We start from the raw sequence: 20,964 nt of genomic DNA, 5'->3' as shown, positions 1-20,964 counted from the left end.
CTCAAAAAATCTTGGAAGGATTAGCTGCTGCCCTGGGAAAGGAGATCCTTTTACAGGCAGTGATAACAGCCAGGCAAAGACCCCTTCTGGAAGTACATCTGGCCCATACACACCAGCAGCCTCCTTCTGTAGAAACCAGCTCTATCTATACCAAATTTTACTTTGATACCTAAAGGTTAGATCTCCTTTGACAAAGGTGTCTCTCCAAGTGCTGATGCCTATACTAAAAAACTTTGACTAAATTTGAACTTTATTCCTTTCTTCTCTACTTGCCTGGAACAAAAGCATGATTAATCTAGTACTAGTTTGGACTATGAGATTTCTTTAGTGATAAATTTAAACACATTAATTTCTGGACATATTTGCACACAGAACCAGTGCAAAGACATTGATGGTAATGACAAATCAGTGCAGGCATTATTTGTGTCCCCAAACCTAACAGACTTTAGGGGTAAGATGAGCATTTGCATCCATTAAGGCTTGGATTGTGTAGCCACAAGAGTCTGCTACTCTGTCTTGACCTCCCTGTTCCTGGCTCCCCTGACCTGTGAGGCTCTCCATGCATGCCCTGTCAACTGCCTGTGTGCAGCCAGGGCCCATGTCCTACTATCTATGCATTGCATCCAACATGGAGGCCTGCCACCCCTGAACTTCTTTTTGAGGCAGCCACTGAAATGGGTTGGAGTCAGTCCCCATGTGTACTTACTGGTTTTTGAAGTCCCGGGCTTCTGCAGCAAATAAGACACCCAGGTTTCTCTTATTGAGGATAGCATGGTCAGCACACTAGATTCACTCCTTGCAAGGCTTCCAGATTTCTCAGCTCAGCCTCTAGGAGGAATATGTGTATTTATGTTGATTAGCACTTAGAAACAGGCAGGGGTCACGGACCCCACCAGGCTATTCCCATAAACCTGACTCCAAGATACTTGCTCTGTCCTGGATCACTGGCTAAACCCTACCCCGTGTGTCTGGAATATGCACAATCAACACCAGCCTTCACATAGTAGTCAGAGGCCATCCAAGTGGTGGAGCTTGGGTAGGTCCCAAACCATATGCATAGCCTCCAAGCCTGAGGGAGCCCACCACCCAAACATCTTTCAAGAAAGATTTTATTTTATCTTTAAAATAAAATAAATTTTATTTATTTATTATGCACCTTTCAAACGACAAAGCTCAGTCCCCACTGGCAATGGCTGCCTGATGGACTCCAGGCAGACCAGTCATCAAGGCTCCCAGGTGCCTCTTAGTGAAGGATATTATCCCTGAAGCCCAACAAGCATCATCCTGGCAAAGCAGTCCAGACTCCTCCATCTGTACCTTCCTAGAAAATATGTACAATTGTGTATGAGATAATTTGGAATATGTAGGTGCATCACAATCCCACCAGACTGCTCTGGACACCCAGCTTCTCAATCAGCTGGAGTTCCAAGTCACTCCCTACACAACCTTCCCAGAGCTCACCCACGTACATGACACATCCTATCAGCCACCAATGGCTGGGAGGCCACTGACACCTGTGCAGGACAAACTGGTTCTGAATCACTTGCCTTGATAGCTGGTCTTTGTTATTTTATTTTACTTTTTAAAATATTTTATTTATTTATTCATGAGAGAGAGGGAGACAGAGACAGAGACAGAGATACAGGCAGAGAAACAGGCTTCTTGCAGGGAGCCTCATTTGGGACTTGATCCCAGATACAGGGATTATGCCCTGAGCCGATGGCAGACGCTCAACCACTGAGCCACTCAGGTGTCCCGATAGCTGGTCTTTGGAAGCAAAACCTCCACAAACATTTCTGAGCAGCAGCTTTACACTGGGGACACTCAGCTCCAGTTTGGACTGGCTGCCTAATTAAGTCCCCACTTTCTCCAGAAAGTAAGGCACCCGGGTATCTTGATAAGATGTCTAACACCATCAGTGGATTCAGACTCACCCTTGCAAAACTGGCCAGTTTTCTCCAGGTCAAGCTTAAAGGGAAATGTACCCATTTGTGGAGGCTCAGACTTAAGCAGGTAGAGCATATGCACCGTCAAAAGCTCTTCCCAAAATTAACAAGGCAGGAAACAACAAATGTTGGAGAGGATGCGGAGAAAAGGGAACCCTCTTACACTGTTGGTGGGAATGTGAACTGGTGCAGCCACTCTGGAAAACTGTGTGGAGGTTCCTCAAAGAGTTAAAAATAGACCTGCCCTATGACCCAGCAATTGCACTGTTGGGGATTTACCCCAATGATTCAGATGCAATGAAACGCCGGGACACCTGCACCCCGATGTTTCTAGCAGCAATGTCCACAATAGCCAAACTGTGGAAGGAGCCTCGGTGTCCATCGAAAGATGAGTGGATAAAGAAGATGTGGTTTATGTATACAATGGAATATTACTCAGCCATTAGAAACGACAAATACCCACCATTTGCTTCAACGTGGATGGAACTGGAGGGTATTATGCTGAATGAAGTAAGTCAATCGGAGAAGGACAAACAGTGTATGTTCTCATTCATTTGGGGAATATAAATAATAGTGAAAGGGAATATAAGGGAAGGGAGAAGAAATGTGTGGGAAATATCAGAAAGGGAGACAGAACATAAAGACTCCTAACTCTGGGAAATGAACTAGGGGTGGTGGAAGGGGAGGAGGGCGGGGGGTGGGGGTGAGTGGGTGACGGGCACTGAGGGGGACACTTGACGGGATGAGCACTGGGTGTTATTCTGTATGTTGGTAAATTGAACACCAATAAAAATTATTTTATTAAAAAAAAAAAAAAAAAAGCTCTTCCCAGAGACATGGAGACACCTGACACTTGTCATGCTACAGATTCTTGGCTCCCTCGACATGGAGAACTCCCAAAAGTACAACACATCCCTTCAGCTTGCAGAGGCCCTCCAAACCTGTGATGACTCGAGACAACCCAAATAATCCCAACAAAGTCTGGAGTCAAACAAGAGAACAAGGCGTGCACCCACATACTTTCTCAGAAGACAACCTGAAACAGGCCAGTCCTCAGAGCAACCAGCTGCCTCCCTGAAGGGGTTCTGAGAGGAGGAGGAAGCCAGGCTTCTCCTAAGTGGCCCTTAGAGAAGAATACAATGGCAGCCAGTAGGGGCCCCTGCAAAGGAAGCAGCGCCTACTCCAGTGTAGGACTGTGCTTGGAATTAGGTACGAGCCTTGGACCACCAAGGGTCCACTCCTGTGACCCAGGCTTTCCCGGATGTGCCCTCTTCCAGGTGGCTGGCTCCCTGCTCCTGTGTGGCTTCTGCATGCCCCCTGCACACCTCTTCGTGGTTTTGTGGGAACACAGCCCTCCTTTGGCCCGTGGCATTCTGCTACAGGTGAACAACTTGATAACCTCCTGGCCAGAGATACGACACCCCCAAGAATCTTTCAAAGGTGGTGATGTGGGAAGCAAAGGCAGAAGGAAATGTAGATAAAATTAAATTTCTGTATAGCCTGCACCCCACTGACAAATATTCGAGGCAGGCTTTCTCCTCCCCATAGAGTGGCCACAGGCTAGAGGATTGGAGCCTGAGCAATCGATGGGAAAATGTTCCAATAAGACTGTACTCCTTAAAAAGCCCCTGAAATGTGAGTGAAGGAAGGAGAGAGAAAGCACTCACCAAGTTTGCACCGAAGCTCAGAGTCCAGATGAAAAGACTCAAAGGCTCCACGTTGTGTGCTAAATGATGTAGTTTTTGAATACAGATGAGATTTGATGGGGTCTGGAGCCACTGCCAAGAAAGAATTCTTGAGCCATCTTCCGTGCAGAATGGTGTTTTATGAAAGCACAGGGACAGGAAGGACTCAGGAGCAGAAAGAGCTGCTGCCGCCCTGTCTACTTCCCCTGGCTCCCCAGGTTCCTACAGCTCTGGGATTGTGAGGAGCAAATGATTATATACTTTGAGGTTAGGGTATGTAAAGTTAGGGAAGTTCCAAAAGGACTTTCATATGCTAAAGAAGACTTACAGGATACTGGAGGCTTTGCTATTGTCAAACCCAATTATTCTTCCCTCTAGCAAGGCATTAACATGAAGGCAGTCAGGAGCTTCTTGGAGGAACCTTATAGTCTGTTCCCTCCAGTATTTGTCAGTGGGCTGCAGGTTATATGGACATTTAGTTTTATCTACATCTCCTTCTGCCTTTGGTTCCCACATCAGTGGCAGTTTGAAACTGGCCATAGACAGACCCCTTTTGGACTGGATGCCCCATTGGGCCCAGGGATCTTCTAACACCCAAGGCTTCCAGAGATTTGTGTTTGGAGGTTCCACCAGAATATCCCACAGGACTGGGGCCTTCCTTCAGTCTGAGGCCTCGGGTTGGTCTCCAACCACCCAAACACCCTCCAGGGCAGGAGAAGACCTCCTCTCCACCCAGCATTTCTAAGGGGACAGTCATTCCACATTGCCCCTGGCTTCCTGGCTCAGGGGTGCCCAGTCCCACCAGGAATCAAGGCTCTCAGGGTCTCTTAGTGGAAGATACACCCTCCCAACCACACAGGTCCTGTGTGTCAGGCCAAGGCAGTCCACACTCCTCCAGCCTTACTTTTGGGGGTAAGACAGGAGCATTTGTATAGGATATGGCTTGGAATGAGGCAGAGTGCTGGGACCACCAAAGGCCCATTCCCATCACCTGATTTTCCTGCAACTTGCCCCCTGCCCAGTTCCTGGGTCCTTGTATCTGCGTGGCTCACTCATGGGCTGAGGGTAGTGGGGCAGGCTCATGCTGGCTCCTGCAACTCCCTGCAACCTGAGAACCTCCCTGCATCCTGGGAACCTCCCTGCATTCTGGGAACCTAGTGCTGTTTCCGCTGAGGTGCCAGTCACTGCATTGACCAAAGCTAAACTCCCCTCTTCGCCTAGTTCTTAAAAGGCCTGATTCTCCTGTGTTCTTGGTAAATGGACTGACCCGCACTCTCCCAGCCTGCCAGACCCCTTATGCAAAGATTTCCACTTGAAGAGTTCTTTCCTCTTGTCCAGAAAATAAACAAACAACACCCACCCACCATTGCCACAAATACCCAACAAACAAAAACCCAGCTGGTCTCCTTCTGCCTCAATCTACTTTAGAGAGTCACTCTTAGAAATACCTATGGCTCAATGACTTGCAGCTGTCTCCCTTTCTCTGGCACATTCCACCCCTGGATGAGTCCTATATTCTATTTGCATGAATACACTGCTCACATGAGCCCCGCCAGAGACAATGTGCTAAAGGGACCAGATGGTAGCACCATAAATGTGAAATGACCTACACACCAAATCGTCTATAATCATGGTCCCAGGAAATCTTTGACATTTATGTGCCTCTGATGAAATCATTGCTCTCATTAACTCCAGCACCTACAGCCGATCTTCTCCATGTTCTTATGACCTTTATTCACCCTCTATTCACCTGATTGTTCATGGAGAAATTAGATCCCATCTGGCAAGAGCTGAATCCTCTGCTCACACTACAATGGAAGACAATATGCACAGGTCCGCACCCGTTTTACCCTTCTCTACTAAGTCAGAAAGAAATGTGTCCTCCTTCCTCTCCTCAAAAGACAAATCCAAGATAAGATTTTGATTTAAAGGAAACCAGAATACTGATTTGAACTACAGACAGTTTTTAAAAGTAGTAGCAGCAACAGCAGCAGCAAACACCCACCCCAACAACAGATGCAAGGAGGTTGTGTTGACTTCTCTCACTGGAAGCCACAACCACCCATCCCCCTGGAAGGCGTCCTCCCGAAGTGAGTGAGTGACATTCTTATCTCAGGGACAGGAAGCTGAGAATGAGGGAACTCTGGACAAACAGAACTTGTCTGAAAAACAAAAATCTGTATGTTCCTTTAGCCTCTCCACATAATTTAGTTGCTCTTTCCCAGTTGCCACTCCTTGTCCAACCCAATATACAAGCATTTAGAGTTTGCCATTTCTCAGGATCTTTGTTTCCTCAGGAGGGCTCTCTGGGCCACGGGAAACCTGTAGGAAACAAATTTGTGTGCTACTTTTCCTATTAACCATCACACGTCAGTGTCACCCTCAGGGGCAGCCTCAAACTCTAAGTGGGTGGGGGTCAAGTTTGTGCCTTGGTAACATCTTTCTTCTTGGTGTCTTTGAATTCTACCTCCTTCATGGCTTGTTCCTTCAGTATGTTGCCCTGGTATCAGCTACCATCTAAAGAAATGCCACGAATATGGGCGATGTCTTCAAAGCTAAACATACTCTTACCCCATAGGATCCAGTAATCCTGCTCCGTATTTATGGATGACCCAAATGAGTCTAAAACTGATGTCTGTGCAGAAACTGGCACACAGATGTCGCTAGCAGATTTATTCATTGCTGCCTGAACATGGAGACAAGTGAGAAGTCATTCAGGAGGTGAATGCATACAGAGGTTGGGGGTTCATCTAAATGGAAGAATGTTTATTGGCCTTGAAAAGAACTGAGAGAGCTATGACCATGGGGAGCCATGGGGAGACTGGTGGGAAACCGTACATGTGTATTTCTGATGGAAAGAATCCAACCTGAAAAGGTTAAGTACCTCAGGACTCTAACAAGATGTGACATTCTGGAGAAGGCAAAAGTATAGAGAGAGTAGAAAGATCAGTAGGCTGGAGAGCAGCTCATCATGGCCCCACAGATGTTGACAGAGTTTCTTCCCCTCTTTGACCAAGTTTAAGTTGAAAGGAGGACAGCCAAAAACTGTAAGCATAGGAGACATTATGCATCCAGAAAAATTCTCAAGGAAAAGTACTGTAAGCAACAAGAGTAGCTGCTGGATCAGACTCTAAAGGAAAGGGTGGAAAAAATCAACCAGTTAGCGTGAAAGTTGGAGATTAGTTTCTTCCAGAATATGGAGGCACCAAAGTAGTTCCAGATGACAGGAATCATTTCTTACTTAGGGACGGTGACATTCTCAGAAAGTATGTAGACTAAAATAATTTACTATCAAAATGGCATTACGGGAAAACACCCATTCCACTGAAGTTGTGAATCTTGCATCATGTAAATAATTTCCATGTCTCTCTTTTATAATTTCCATGTCATCATAATAAACTAATGATATCCAAACTAAAGATTTAAAATAAAAGAGCAGTAGGCTGCCAGGGGTTTGGGTGGGGTGGGGGAGAGGGGTATGGGGAGAGAGGCTTGAGGGGGAATAATGAATAGAGCACAGAGGATATTTAGAGCAAGGGAGCTATTCAGGATGCTACTATGATAAGATTCCTTTGTCAAAACTCAGAATGGACAGCACCAAGAGTGAACCTTAGTGTAAACTCTGGACTTGGGTGGGAGATGATGGTCCTTCAATGTGGATTCACCCACAATTATCAACACGATGGCTTTGACACAGATTGTGGATAGGCTTGGGGGAATGCAAGGCTCTTGGGGGAATGCAAGGAATGCAAGGATAGGCTTGGGGGAATGCAAGGCACCAAGCTAGGGCAGGTGCCTGCATGCGTGCATGTTGGAAGCTGTGGCAGGGAGCAGGGAGGGTGGCAAAGCAGAGGACATATGGGAGCTCTCTGCATTCTCCACTCAATTTTGCTGTGAGCCCAAAACTGTTCTAAAAAAAAAAAAAAGGCCCCATTACACACACACACACACACACACACACACATACACACACACACACGAATGAACAAACAGACAAGCAGACCTGCTGTGTGGCCACTGAGCACATGGTCAAGAAAGAATTCTTGAGATGTTTTCCGTGCAAAGAAATGTTTTTATTACAGCACAGGGACAGGATGTGTGGGCAGAAAGAGCTGTTCTGAGATTGTGAGGAGTAACTGATGATACACTGTTTAGTTAGTGGGGGTTAGGGATAACATACGTCTCTAAGGAATTTGTGTCTGCTGAAAGCAAGGTCTCTGAGAACTGGGAGGGTGAGTTATTGTCCATATAAGGTTATTCCTTATTGTTTTAGTAAAGCATGAGTCACTGGACCCTGTAGATATCTATCAGTAGCCCACATATTGAAAGAGGAGTGTTATCATATCCCGGGGGACTGTGGTTATTAGAGTGATGTGACACTGACTAGAGCAAAGATATGTTTGGTAAAATATTGAAGAAAATCTTTGAGGGAGTTGTAGGAGTGCTACTCCCTGTATGTCTCCGATTTATCAGTGAACTGCAAGTTGTAAGGAGATATAATTTTAGCTTCATTTCTCCTGCCTTTGTTCTCCTCATCAAGACTGACTGACCCACTGACATTCCAGGTGGGCATTCTAGAAGCTGCAGGGGAGGAAAAATTCTCCTCTACCCTCTTAGGGTCTCTGGTTGGGCCTAAGATGGCAACCAATGTAAGAGATTCACAGGAAAAGGACATGCAAATGGTATTAAATGTTTACATGGACACAGAAGCCTTCACAAGAGAACGAAGACAAAGAATCTGTCAATTTGTGAAGAATGGATGAGGCAAAGGGTTTTGGGCAAGGGGTGGGCAGGCCATAGTGAACAGTAGTCACCAGGGAGATGGGGGTCAGTGGAACAAGGTTTATTGACACGGATTGTTCAGACCCTAATTATCCCGGTCCCCTCTCCTGTCTCTGGTAATGCAGAATGTCTTTCCTCCTCCTGGTTCCAGGGAGGGTCCTTTTTACATGGGAGTTTGATCTCCTGTTCTCATGAAGAAAAGGAAGGGTCAGAGTATCCTTCTTGCAGCTGCTGCATCTGAAGTGAGTTGAATTCAAAACAACCAGGGTACCCAAGTGGCACCTTTTAGGGGTGACACGTTCTGGTTTCCTCCAGGGCAGTCTGGGAAAGGGGCTCCCTGTTCCTTGTTTCTTGGGACACTCTCATCTCATCTCTGTCCCCTGACAACCAGCAGTTTCCTGTTTCTTTCATTCCTACCATTCCCAATGCTCCTCCACAGCAGCACTGTCCCTCAGCATAGGCTCCTTCACCTGGACGTTAAAATCTGAAGTGCCCCCGAGCTCAACCTTGGACCCTACAGAGTCTATGGTCACTGCAGTTTTTTCTCTATTCTGAATTACCTTTGAGTGATCAGTTATGGACTCTATGCTTATAGACCCCAGGCTTCATGTCCATCCAGAATTGGGTAAAAAACTGCCTAACTGATTTTCTGACTTGGTTGCCTCATAGATATGACATATTCCAAAGGATCCAACCCTAAAATCTTGGTTCTTCTTCCTTGCCTTGGCCATGTGCCAGACTTCCCATCTGAATGGGCTGTACCACTGCTCACATAGTGACTCTGGGAGTGATTCCTCATTTTGTTTCTCTCCAAGCAACCCTCCCCCCGCCATGCCTCTGTGTGGCCTTGGTCATCTGCTTCTCTTCAGAGGGTGTTTCACAGAGCTTAGGTTTTTAATTTTGATAACTTCTAACTTCTCCATTTCTTTCCATGGATCATACCTCTGGTGTCAAGTCTTAAACCCTCTTTACTTGACCCTAGATATCCATTTTTTCTCTTAGAATCACCCCCTCCACCAAGTGTGTTCCAGTTTTATGTTTTCCATGGAACTATGTGAGCATTTTGAATTCACATTTGTATGAAGGATGAGGTGTGGCTGTTTAAGTCAAAGCTTTCTTGTTTCTTTGTCTATGTGCCTACCTTCCAGCCTGTATGTTTTGTCTGTGGATGTCTGAATGCTGTCCTCTGATTTGAGGGTGAGGTGGGCCATCTTTCCTCCCTCGATGGCTTTTTGCCCATTCCCAAAATTCTGTTGGGCTTGGGAATATCTGCTTGGGTATCTGTTCCATTCCATTGATCAATGTGTCTCTCTGTCTGCCAACATCACACGTTTCTATCATCTCTATAAGTAAGCATTTAATGGGGGGTAGATTTTATTCCTGAGTTTTGTTTTGCTTGAAATCACCTTAGTGATTCTAATTCCTTTGCCTGTCCACATCTCTTTTTAAGAGAAATAGGTATATTTTATTTATTTTCTTTAAAGTTTGTTTAAGGGATCCCTGGGTGGCGCAGCGGTTTGGCGCCTGCCTTTGGCCCGGGGCGCGATCCTGGAGACCCCGGATCGAATCCCACGTCGGGCTCCCGGTGCGTGGAGCCTGCTTCTCCCTCTGCCTGTGTCTCTGCCTCTCTCTCTCTCTGTGTGACTATCATAAATAAAAATAAAAATTTAAAAAAAAAATAAAGTTTGTTTAAGTCATCTCTATACCCAGCATCAAGCTTGAATTCAGGACCTGGAGATCAAGAGTTGCATGCTTCTCTGACTTAGCCAGCCAGGCACCCGAAATACATGTACTTGAAAAACAACTTTTTTCCAACACCAAAGGAGGTTCTAACCTTGTTTTTCTTTTTCCCTTACTATCATAGAAGAGTTTATCATCAATATTTACCTCTTCTAAAGCACTCCCCACCCCCAGTCGTAGTGCTGTACTGCAGGACTGTCCCAGACCTGGATTTATTTAGTGAATGGCTATTAATCTTCTTCCCCCAGTATCTATTAAGGTTGGTTAGCCATGCCAGAATCCATATTCCTATCACCACACCTGCATTTGCACAGATGTTCCCCATACCTGTTTGCTGTCCCACACCATCATGGGACGTGCACAGATGGATTTTGTTTGCACTTTTCTGGAGCCGTGTGTCAATCACACCCTTTCTGTCCTCCTGAGCTGTGTTTGCATGGTTCAGAGAGAACTCCTCCGCTGAAATAATGGCATAAAAATGGCTCACCTGTAGTTGTTGTTCTAGGAGTAGTCATATGGTTCAGTTTTACAGTCCTTGCCTGCCGAAATCCCATCAAGTCCCCCCCCCAGGGCTGAGTTCTTGAGGTCAGCAGGTGTCTCTGATGGCTGGCAGGGTGTCATGGGGCCAGTTGGGTCTCTCTCCTTCAAGTCTCCTTGGGGCTGCCAGTCGTGCCCAGCTGCTCCAGAGCTCCTGCGGCCGATACCCAGATGCCATCAGGCCTTCCATGTCACCTGTTTTTCTCCCATGTCCAGCTCTGGCAGTGGAGAAGCCTGTGGAGGGTGGGACGAGCCCACTTGAGGTCATTGGTGGAGTCCTGGTCATCGGACCCAAGGTTTTCACCAAGTTTTCCAAGGTCCAGTGTGGGGGTGGGAAGCAGGCCAGGGCGGACTAAGAGGGGAAGGCATGGAGAGAGTGCCACAGGGGACTGGCTGTGACCCCCCAGTGAGGTCTGATCATCAGGGGCACCTCCACAGAACTGTGCTCCCACCCAAGTCCCAGTCATGTGTTGGGACCTGTGTGGTGCCCTGCAGCAAGATCTTGGGGAGGAGGGGTTTATTTATTTCAGCAGGTGTCTCTGCTGAACTTGGATTATTTTTCTAAGTTACAATCCCAGATGACTGGAGGTAGGGACACAGGGGAGGACCTACCCCACCGGTCACAGCTGTCACCACACTCCCAGGGTTGACCAGATGACCCTGGGGGCTCTGGAGTGGGGAGACCTAGGAAGATGAGGCGGTGCTTGGGACCAGAGGTCAGCCATGGTCCCAAGAGGTCCTGGTGACCTGTGGCTAGACCCCACCAGCCCCATGCAGTTATTTTCTCTCCTGAAACAGGCCCTTTTGCTGATAGACAGGCGCTGACACATTGTATTATGGCTCCTGTCACTTTAGAGAAGTGGGTCTCTGGGCATGTGTGGGATATGCCCAGAGATTGACCACGACGTCAAGTGTTCCTCTGCTTTTGCTTCCTTGAGCCGTCTCCCTGGGCCTGTATGCCTGCTCTTGTGCATCCACGTGGTCCAGAGCACAGTGTCACCCCTGGTGTCCAGCACCCGAGGGTGGTGTGGAGTGTGGTGAAGGTTCCTGCCACTCTTGCCTGGGACAAAAGATGCCCACAAGGGGATGGATGTTCATGGCAAATGGGAATGCTCTTCTCGTTCTGCCTGCTGTGGCCATGTGTGGAGTGCATGGTGGGTGTGTACTCCTGCCCTCTGACTCAAGGTGCCCTTGGAACCGGGGTACTCTGATGCAGAGGACACTCTGGCTTGCCTTCCTGCGGTATGTGTGTTGAGAAGCCCTTCCTATGGTGGGCCCAGCTGCTCCACACCAGGCTGCTCACCACCAAGGTGTGCTGAGCATGTGTGCCTGGCCCTCCATGGTGCCCCTGGAGCCCTTCAGGTCATCTCAGGAGCCTGAGGCCCAAAGGTGGTATCCTTTCCCTTTCCCGGTGAGCCCTCGGGCCACTGCTGTGCTTGGAGTATCCCAGGAGCCGGTAGTGGATTTGGTAAGGGAGGTACCCAACTGCCACCCTGTGGAGTGGTGGACAGGCAGGGTGCATGCCAGGTAGGACCTTCTGTAGCACTATGTTTGGTCATGCAGCAATCCTGGTGGCCCAGCCAACACCGATGCACTAGGCCATGGGGGTCTGTCCTCTTGCAGAGCACATTGTGTACACCTCAGTTTTTGGTGTTCTAGCTTGAAGGAGACTTGAAGCTCCTTCCAGGCGGTGACATAGCACTGCGTGTGCAGTGACGCAAAAGCAACTAGTTGGGAACCCCCACCGACTACGAAAGCTAAGGATTGCCCTATGCTTGCCTTTAGCTGCAGACCTGCCCTGCCCTCATGCCCTGGCCGACTTGCTATGCTGATTTGCCAGCTGGTAGATGCAGGAAGAGGTGGGGGCAACCACCCTCCATGAGAAAGCCTTCTCTAGGGGTCCCAGAGGGTGTCTTGTGGCACTGGAAGCCCCAGGTGATGGCTCTCCTCCACCTGGGGTGACTACCACTGCGTGCTGCCCAGAGTGCCCTCTCTGAGAGAGAGGTCTGGGGCAGGTGGTGGGGGCCAGTGCCACTCTGTGCCTCCTAGTCAGTGGGGGGAAGGTCACCCCGGAGCTGGCCTGCATTCGTAGTGCAGGTGTCGGGGGGCGGTACTCCTGCGGGGTGTGGTCTCCCCATCATGGCCTGTGCTGCGGGCGTCCCCCCCCGCCCCCCCTCCTCCCATGTTCCGAGAGCAGCTGTCTCCCATCTGCTTTGGTCCCAGAGTCCCTGCCAGTGGCTGTGGCATGGCATCATTCAGGCTCTGGTTGGCCACCTCACCTGGGGGCCTTTCCTAGGGCGTGACTCCAGGATGGACCAAATGGACAGATGAGCCTCCTCGGTCAGGGTCACCCAGGGCCAGGCCCCAACACTGTGGGGCCTGGTTCACGGTGAGGCTCCCCAAGGGTGCTGAGGCCGGCTGGCATCCAGGACATTGTGGGATTGCTCCTGTGTTGGTGAGGAAGAGAGTCACCCTACCTTTACCGCTTGCCTCCAAGCGCCCTCTTGATGCTACTAGCACAGTGTCCCCTGGGGATGAAGCCTGTACTATGAAACAATTCGAGTGTTCAAGGCTGGGCACAGCTGCCTGCAATAATAGAATAGGACCACAGTCATATCGTGTTGGTTTAGGGAACTGAGGCCATCATCAAGAGGGATGTCTGGGGGCATTCCTATTAGGCCACTAGAGGGGGAAATTCTTGGATCAGCCAAAGACCAACCAAAGTGAAAGCATTTGCCAAGAATATCTTCTCATCAAGAATGAAAGTTGGAGGTTCAAAGACAGTCAGATACCCTTAAAGTTCCAGCCATAAAGGAGGCTGACTGGCAATGAGCCTCATTCCATGACTGCCAGGTCAGCCTCTAGGAAACCAGTCTCTGGGTTGGGGGTGGGTGTGGGGGAGTATGGTTGCAAAGCTGGAAGTTAAAGGGATTGGCGGGAGAGCACCACCAGGAGTGGAGTCTCAGCTTCATTGGACTCCACACTGGAAACCTCGCCTGGCTCCCACACAGACACAGGATTGACAAATTGACAGATCTTTCTTGATTGCAGGAGGGGTGGGGGTGGGGGGTGCATGGCCATTCTTGGTGGAGCAATTCATCTGGTTAATTCCCAATGAGACTCTGATATGCTTAGTTATATGTAACCCCTGATGTCAGCGTCCCCCAACTTCTTAGAAGGACAAGTGGCATTCAGGCTCCCTGAGATTGAGCAATAGGAGGTGTGTGATACCCTTAGATGTCAGTGCGGCATGGCTACACTGGCCCAGCGTGTGCTCCACCCTACTCTGCAGGCTGGGTAATATGTGGAGGCTCCTTCATTTCGAGGATTAGAGATTGCAGTTACTGCCCACGAAGGGCCCAGGAAGTGTGGGTTACAGACTCAGGTTAAGTTCCTGTCCTTGGCACTCACCTCTGGTTGCTATTTCGGATTGGACAGTTTAGTAAGGCCCTGGATGGTTTGGTAAGCCCCTCCCAACAACCCCAGGTTGGCTCAGGCTCTGGCTGATCACTGGGGAGGGGGGGGGGGACTTGGCTAGGGGAAATAAAAGTCCTAACTAGGTTTCTGTTAGGTGAACCTGCAGAAGAATCCTCAACAAGAACGTGGAGGTGCCCTCCGCCCCCCGCCCCCGCCCCCGCCCCCGTGGGCTCCGTAGGGTCCCGAATATTCACATGTGCAGAGGGGATGCAGGTGGGGGGCAGGTGCGTTGCCGGCCACAGCGCCCAGAGGGGGCTGTGAAGGGGAAGGAGGCGCCCAGAAGCCCGTGGGAGCCCCCAACGCAGCCTAGGCAGCAGACTGCGGTCTCCCGGTCTCCCGGAGCAAGGGGACAGCACAATGGTGGGGGAAGAGGGCTCTGTGCCCTCCTCCCCTTCGCTGGTCTCCCCCGTGTCCCTTCTGGCTCTCCTGTCTTTCCACACCCCGGTTGCCACGTCCCCACCTTCCCTGGCGAGCCTGGTCCCCCACCTGCATTGCCCACGGTTCGGGGCAAGCCCCCCTAAGCCTTCCGCGCAGGTCCTCTACCAGCCGCCGGCCGCCTGCACTGCGCCCTAGGGTCTCGTACTGCGCGGTACCGTCGGCAGCCCCGGAGGCCCCGCGGCGTCTTCTGGGGTCGGGTTTGCACCTCGGGGGCTTCTGAGCCTCAGCTCACGCGGGGCGCCTGCCCTGGACAGTTCTCTGGTGGGTGGGATGTCAGCTCAGACCCTGCCTTCCCACCTCTAGTCTCTGCCCTCTCCGTTCCAGGCCTCTGCTTGGCTGGCTCCTCTCCCTCCAGGCTCCCTGCCCGGTGGCGCCACTTCCCCGCAGTGGAAGCCCGCACGCACCGTGTCCCCTGTGGTTGGAGGAACATAAGGAGGGGGGTGGTGGTTGTGGTTTGGAGCAAGAAGGGGGGTCCATCTGCCCCAGCGGTTTAGTGGGAAGCGAAGGGGGGATGATGTGGTCAGATGTAGGCGGGGTGTGTGGGGAGGTGCCCCCAGGGGCCTCCATCACCAGCCCCAAGCATCCAAGCTTGCCACCTGCAGGGTGGCTACGGCTCCACCCCATGTCCAAGTACCTAGTGCAGGCCAGCGAGGATGTTTAAAGACCCTTTGGGTGTTCCAGGTCAGCCTCCGGACTGACCCTGAAGGCCTGTCCCTTCTCCCCCAGACTCGCCATCCACCCCCTGGCCTGGGTGCCGCGCCTTGCCACAGTCTTAGTGGACTTCAGGAGGGAGATAACCACGTGCCCTGTGACATCGATGGGGAGGGACAGCTGGGAACCCCTGGGTGCCTATGAGGTGTCCCAGCTCCTCTGCATTTGGGGCGGTGCCCAGATGCCCAGTCAAACCTTTCTGATCTCTTGGAGTCTGGTCTACTTGTGTCTCACTGGCGGGCTGGAGGCATTCTCGGGTAAGCGCTGCACAGAGGGGGTGGGGGATGGGGGGTGAGGGTGGGGAAGAAGGAGCAGTGGCTCCCCTCCAGGGATTGGCTCTCTAGCCATGGAAACTCCTTGGGTTCTTAGCAGTGGATCACTCTTCTTTTGCATCCTTGAAGAACCAGTTAGCTAACAGATCCTCAACATTTCCACTGCATTTGTGGCTCCAGCACCGCCCCCCCCCACTTGCCAGTCTGAGCGGTGCTGAACTATCATGCCCCAGGGGTCTGGGGGTGGGTAGGCCCTGGGTCACCAGCAGCTAGGAGGGTTGGCTCTGCTGCCTGGCCTTCGGTCCCCCTAAGTGCAGACCCGGTGGCCTCCTTTGCCCCATGCCATCCCCACTGCCCACCACGCACCCTCTCCCTTTCAGGTTCGCTCCACAGGCGACGCATGTGGGTCGTGGGAGCCAGGCGAGGGGTCATTGGAGAGCTGGTGCTGAGGGCCGTGGGTGCCGCGGTCCCTTTGGGGGAGGTCCCTGGCTCCGCACGCAGTCTTGGGGGAGCCGGTGCTGTGTGGGGTGAGGTCCCGTGGCTCATGGCCCGGGTTGTGGCCGGTGGCGGGAGGCCCTGATCCGGAAGGGCCTAGGTCTTGCCGCCTGCCCCTGCGGTGACCGCAGTTGTCCCGCCTGGACTCTCTCCGGTCCCCCGAGGCGCGAATGGGGAGCCCGAATTGCCCCTCCCTCCTTGGCCCAACTCAGAGACCCAGCGGCTTCCACCAAGGCCAAGGCGCAGGCAGGCCACACCCTGGGGTTGCCCCAAGGATGACGCTGCGCCCTTCACTGCAAGCCCTGAACCCACGGTGTCAGGGGACGGGGTGTGGGGGGAACGCCTGGCCGGTGTGGGGTGGCGGAGAGCGGAGGACATGTGGAAGGCCAGCGGGGACTGGGAGTCTCCCCCCTCCAAGCGCTCCAGGCCACCCGCTGAATTTAGGTATACTTTAGTCAGCCTGCAAAAAGAACCTAGCCAGGATTCTCTCAGTAAGGGTGAATGAGCACCCTGAAAGTTGAACTTTGTAGGGCTTTCAAGAGGGCGTTAAGAGGTAAATAGGTGCAGTCCGGCAATCCTCCTGGGAGGATCCAACAGGGCAGCGTGTGTGGCCTTGTCAGCAGTCTGGTGGATTTTCCCATCCCTCCTTCCTCTGGACCCCTCCATCTGCCCTCCCTCCTCCTAGGAGGGGGTCTCTGTTGGTGCAGGGTGGGGCTGGTGACCAGACTCAGCGCATTTCCACGGCTGCAGTGCACCTCCACTGGCTCTGGGTCGGGAGGGAAGGCTGGCAGGGAAGATGTTTACAGGGTGGGGTGCTGCTCTTTCTGGAGGGTGGGCTCACCCAGCAGTGTTACACCCCCACCTCCACAGCAGCTCTCCTGAATTCATGGCCAAGGGAGCAGACCAGCTTTCCCCCCTCTGAGGGCCCGCCCTCAGGGAGGGGCATGCTGCTGTGAGGGGGGACTGCCTCCAGCAACTGGGCCCCCAGCCGGTCCATGCGCTATTTGTGACCAAAGCACAGGGAAGTGAATGCAGGGGGTCATGGGTAATGTTGACCACCCATCCCACACATCTTGAAACATGGACCAAGTTGTCTAATACGTGGGCCAGTTGGGGACTCTCAGGAAAGCCGCTGTGGGGCAATGAAGGTGAATGCTGGCCCTGGTAACCTGCAGAGGTGGGATCCCGAGACCTCTCTGGTCCCCCAAGGGTGTATCACTGGCCCTTCTTGCCTGCTGCGCCAGGAGGTGGAGCATGAGCACAGGTGTTAGGACCAGAAAGGTGGTGAATGATGCCTGGGCACAGTGAAGCCAGAGGAAGCTCTGCTGGAGGTCCTAGTATGCAAATCCGTAGTCCAACCTGGGTACAGGGGCGAAAGACTACTGGAGCCATCTAATAGCTTGGTTCCCTTCCAAGTTTCCCTCAGGAGAACCGGCGCTCTCACATGAGAACTCATGCAGTTTTATCTGGTAAAGTGAATGATTAGAGATCTTGGGGCCAATTGTAAGGGAGCTGGGTTCAGATCCCCGAATCCAGGGTGTTGGAGATGGTCTCCTTGAGGTGTCTAGTGCAGTAATACAATGATCTGGGAGAAGCCAGTGGGAGCCTTGGGGAGAGTTCTCTTTTGTTTGAGAAGGGCAGGGTACCCTGGAATGGGTTCACCTGGAATTAGGGGCTCCTGCCTTGGAGACCTTGCCAGTTCCTATGGTATCCAGGGAGCTCTCACTGGCGCTTGAAAATCTAGGGGTGAGGATGTAAATCTCGCACTGGGCCGTACCCATACCCGCAGCAGGTCGCCAAGGTGAACAGCCTCTACCACATAGGAATAGTGTAGGTAAGGAAGGCGGTAAGGATTAGGATTGGGTCTAAGCCCTGGGTGGTTCTGGCTGAGGGGGGAAGTGGGGTGGGTACCCCCCAGGGATGGAAGGAGGCACAGGAGGCGTGAGAGCCCCCCACTCCCCCACCCTCATGCCTCTAGGCTGGTCTCCTCTACACCACCCTGCAGGGGTCCCCACCCCCTCTCTCCTCTCTCTCTCCTCTCCCTCTCCCTCCCAGATGGGGGGCTGGGAGGCAGGTGAGTGCACTGGGGGGACCGTAGGGCTAGGTCAACAGCAGCACTACTGACTCTGGATGTGAGCCTAGCCCTTCCCAGGGTTCTCAACCCCCTCTGCCCCTGCTCTTGCACCCCTCATTGCTGAGGCAGTCAGTGCAGCCCTCCCTCCTCCCCATGGTACCTAGCAGCCTATTTAGAACTGATGTGGACCAGGAGAATCCAACCCTTTAATTAAAACAAAGCATGGGGAAGGCCCACAACAGGTGCTGACATGATTTCTGCCCAGTGTTCTGAATGTCAAAGTGAAGAAACTCAATGAAGCATGAGTCAAAGACAGGAGTAACTGGGTCTCTCTTAAGGTAGACAAATGCCTCGTGGTCTAATCAGTGATGGGCATGAATGGATGAATGAGATTCCCACTGTCCCTCCTACTGCCCAGCAAAACCACAGGCAAGGGACAAGGCTTGGCAGAAGCCACCAGGAAAGGAGACCGTGTTGAGCTGGACTTTATTCTGGCACAGTGAAGAGACGGGAGGGACAGAATAAGTGGGAGGCCCCCAGGGTTCCCCCAACCCTGTGGTCCATAGAAGGGGTGCGGCGGGGTCACCAGCCTTGAGGGTCGCAGGTGAAACACTATGAGGCAGTGGCCTCAGCGAGTGAGCCCCCAGGGGCTCTTGCTTCTGGTATTAAGTGCCAGCTGTTGTTCAGATCCAGAGAACGAGATCGATGGTCCCACAGATAGAAATCTAGTTTCTCTTTCTCTCTGAAAGGTGTTTGGTGAAAAGATGACAAGAAAGGGAAAACTCAAAAACACAACCTCTGCAGCCAATGGCCAGATAGACTGGGTCAGGACTGGAATGACAGCTTCCTAGATTCTTTGCCCCCAACCTGGGACCAAGGATTACATAGGATACCACTCCTCTAGTCAGCTCCCATCCCACTACCCACCCCAACAACCTCTCTTCGGACCTTCCCCTTTTGCCTCCAGAAAGCTTTCCCATCCTCTGCCTGCCTTAGACAGGAGTCTCTGCCAGATGCAGGTGGTGGTTGCCCATGGACTGTTTTGCTGTCAATATTAGTAATTCTTGCTGTCATGTGGGTGATCATTGCCTCCACAGAGGTCATTAGTTTGGGGAACAAATAAAAGCACTCAGCATAATATCCATACCCATTGTCATGAACTCTCTCTCCCTCACCCCTCCTTCAATGCCTGGGACAGATGGATAGATGGATGGCTGGATAGATGAATGGATGGATGGATGGAAGGAATGTAGATAGGTCAACCCTCTCCTTATGGGCCTACCTACCTACCTACCTACATCTACTGTATTTTCCTTTCAAGAGTCATGGGACGGAGGGTATTATGCTGAGTGAAATAAGTCAATCAGAGGACAACCATTTTATGGTTTCACTCATACACGGAATATAAGAAACTGAAAGGGACTATAAGGGAAAGGAGGGAAACTGAGGGAAAAATTAGAGAGGGAGACAAACCATGAGAGACTCCTAACTCTTGGAAACAAAGGATTGCGGAAGGGGAGGTGGGTGGGGGGTTGGGGTAACTGGATGACAGGCACTGAGGAGGGCACTTGATGGGATGAGCACTGGGTGTTATACTGTATGTTGGCAAATTGTATTTAAATTTTAAAAAATGTAAAAAAAAAAAAAAGTGTCTAGCTCTCCCTTTTCTTTCTGACCTGAAAGGAGGAGATAAAACACACCTAGGAAGGTACCCTCCCTCCCCGGAGCAGGAGGAAAAGATAGCATTCTTATCAGCACAGAGATGGTACCAAGGAAGCTGAAAGGAAAACCTTCCAGTTGGTTTCCTTCCATCAACTGACCTTTTCACAGTGGGCTGAGCTCAGAAGCCTAAAACTGCTCTGCTCTCTCCAGTAATTTCTCCATCACGTGCTCTTTCTTTGTGGAAGATGCGCTATAGAAATCCAAATTCCAAGCCGCCATTGTCACTAACTATTGGTTTGGGTTTCTCCCTGCTGATGAGTGCTGCACATGTCAATTGGCAGTTCCTCTCTCCCTGATCCTATCTCTTTGTGACAGAGGTCTCAGCCAATAATTCAGAAGGGGAGTGGAAGGGACATTTTACCTCCTCTACACTTGATGAATGCAGATGTGCACACATCGAAACAGCTCTCCCCATATACACACCCCCCACCCCCACCTTCGTATCCAGGCACTGACTCAATATTTGGCAACAACCATGGATGCCTTGTAAATATTTACAAATGTCATAACTCTCCAACATCCCTCTCCATGTTCAAAGAAGAACTAACCTAATTCAGGAGCTTCCAGATTGGTTGAACATGTGGAATGGTGGGGACAGTGACTTGCCTGGAGATAGGCCCAGATCACAGAAGCTGTGCCCCCTTCCCTTTGCCTCTGTTCCATATGGGGTTTCTTGAGTTGTATCCTTTTAGGGACACATCAGTCATCTATGAAATGAGAAAAAGAACTGAGGACTTAACTGGGCTAGATTATTTTAAAATTCTTCATTAGCATCCATGCCATTTCCTCAGCCCATTTCTTGACTAAATTTTTTTTTGTTTTTTGGGTGTTGAGCATGGCTAAAATGAACAGTTCAAGAAATAGCAGATTTTCATGAGGATGTGGAGAAAGGGGAACCGTCTTACACTGTTGGTAGGAATGCAAGCTGGGGCAGCCACTCTGGAAAACAGTATGGAGGTTCCTCAAAAATAAAGCTACTCTATGTCCCAGCAGTTGCACTACTAGGTATTTACTCCAAAGATTCAGATGCAGTGAAACACTGGGATACCTGCAACCCAATGTTCATAGCAACAATGTCCACAATA

The 20,964-nt window shown here is 51.0% G+C and overlaps 1 pseudogene; it reads left to right on the top strand.

The window, feature by feature from the left end:
• The first annotated feature begins 6,602 nt into the window (after positions 1-6,602).
• Positions 6,603-6,910, top strand: LOC100856049 (annotated as a pseudogene).
• The last annotated feature ends 14,054 nt before the right edge of the window (positions 6,911-20,964 follow it).

The sequence above is a fragment of the Canis lupus genome, chromosome 6, assembly GCF_011100685.1.
Source record: "Canis lupus familiaris isolate Mischka breed German Shepherd chromosome 6, alternate assembly UU_Cfam_GSD_1.0, whole genome shotgun sequence".
Taxonomy (NCBI): Eukaryota; Metazoa; Chordata; class Mammalia; order Carnivora; family Canidae; genus Canis; species Canis lupus.
This window is presented reverse-complemented; position numbering and strand designations above follow the sequence as displayed.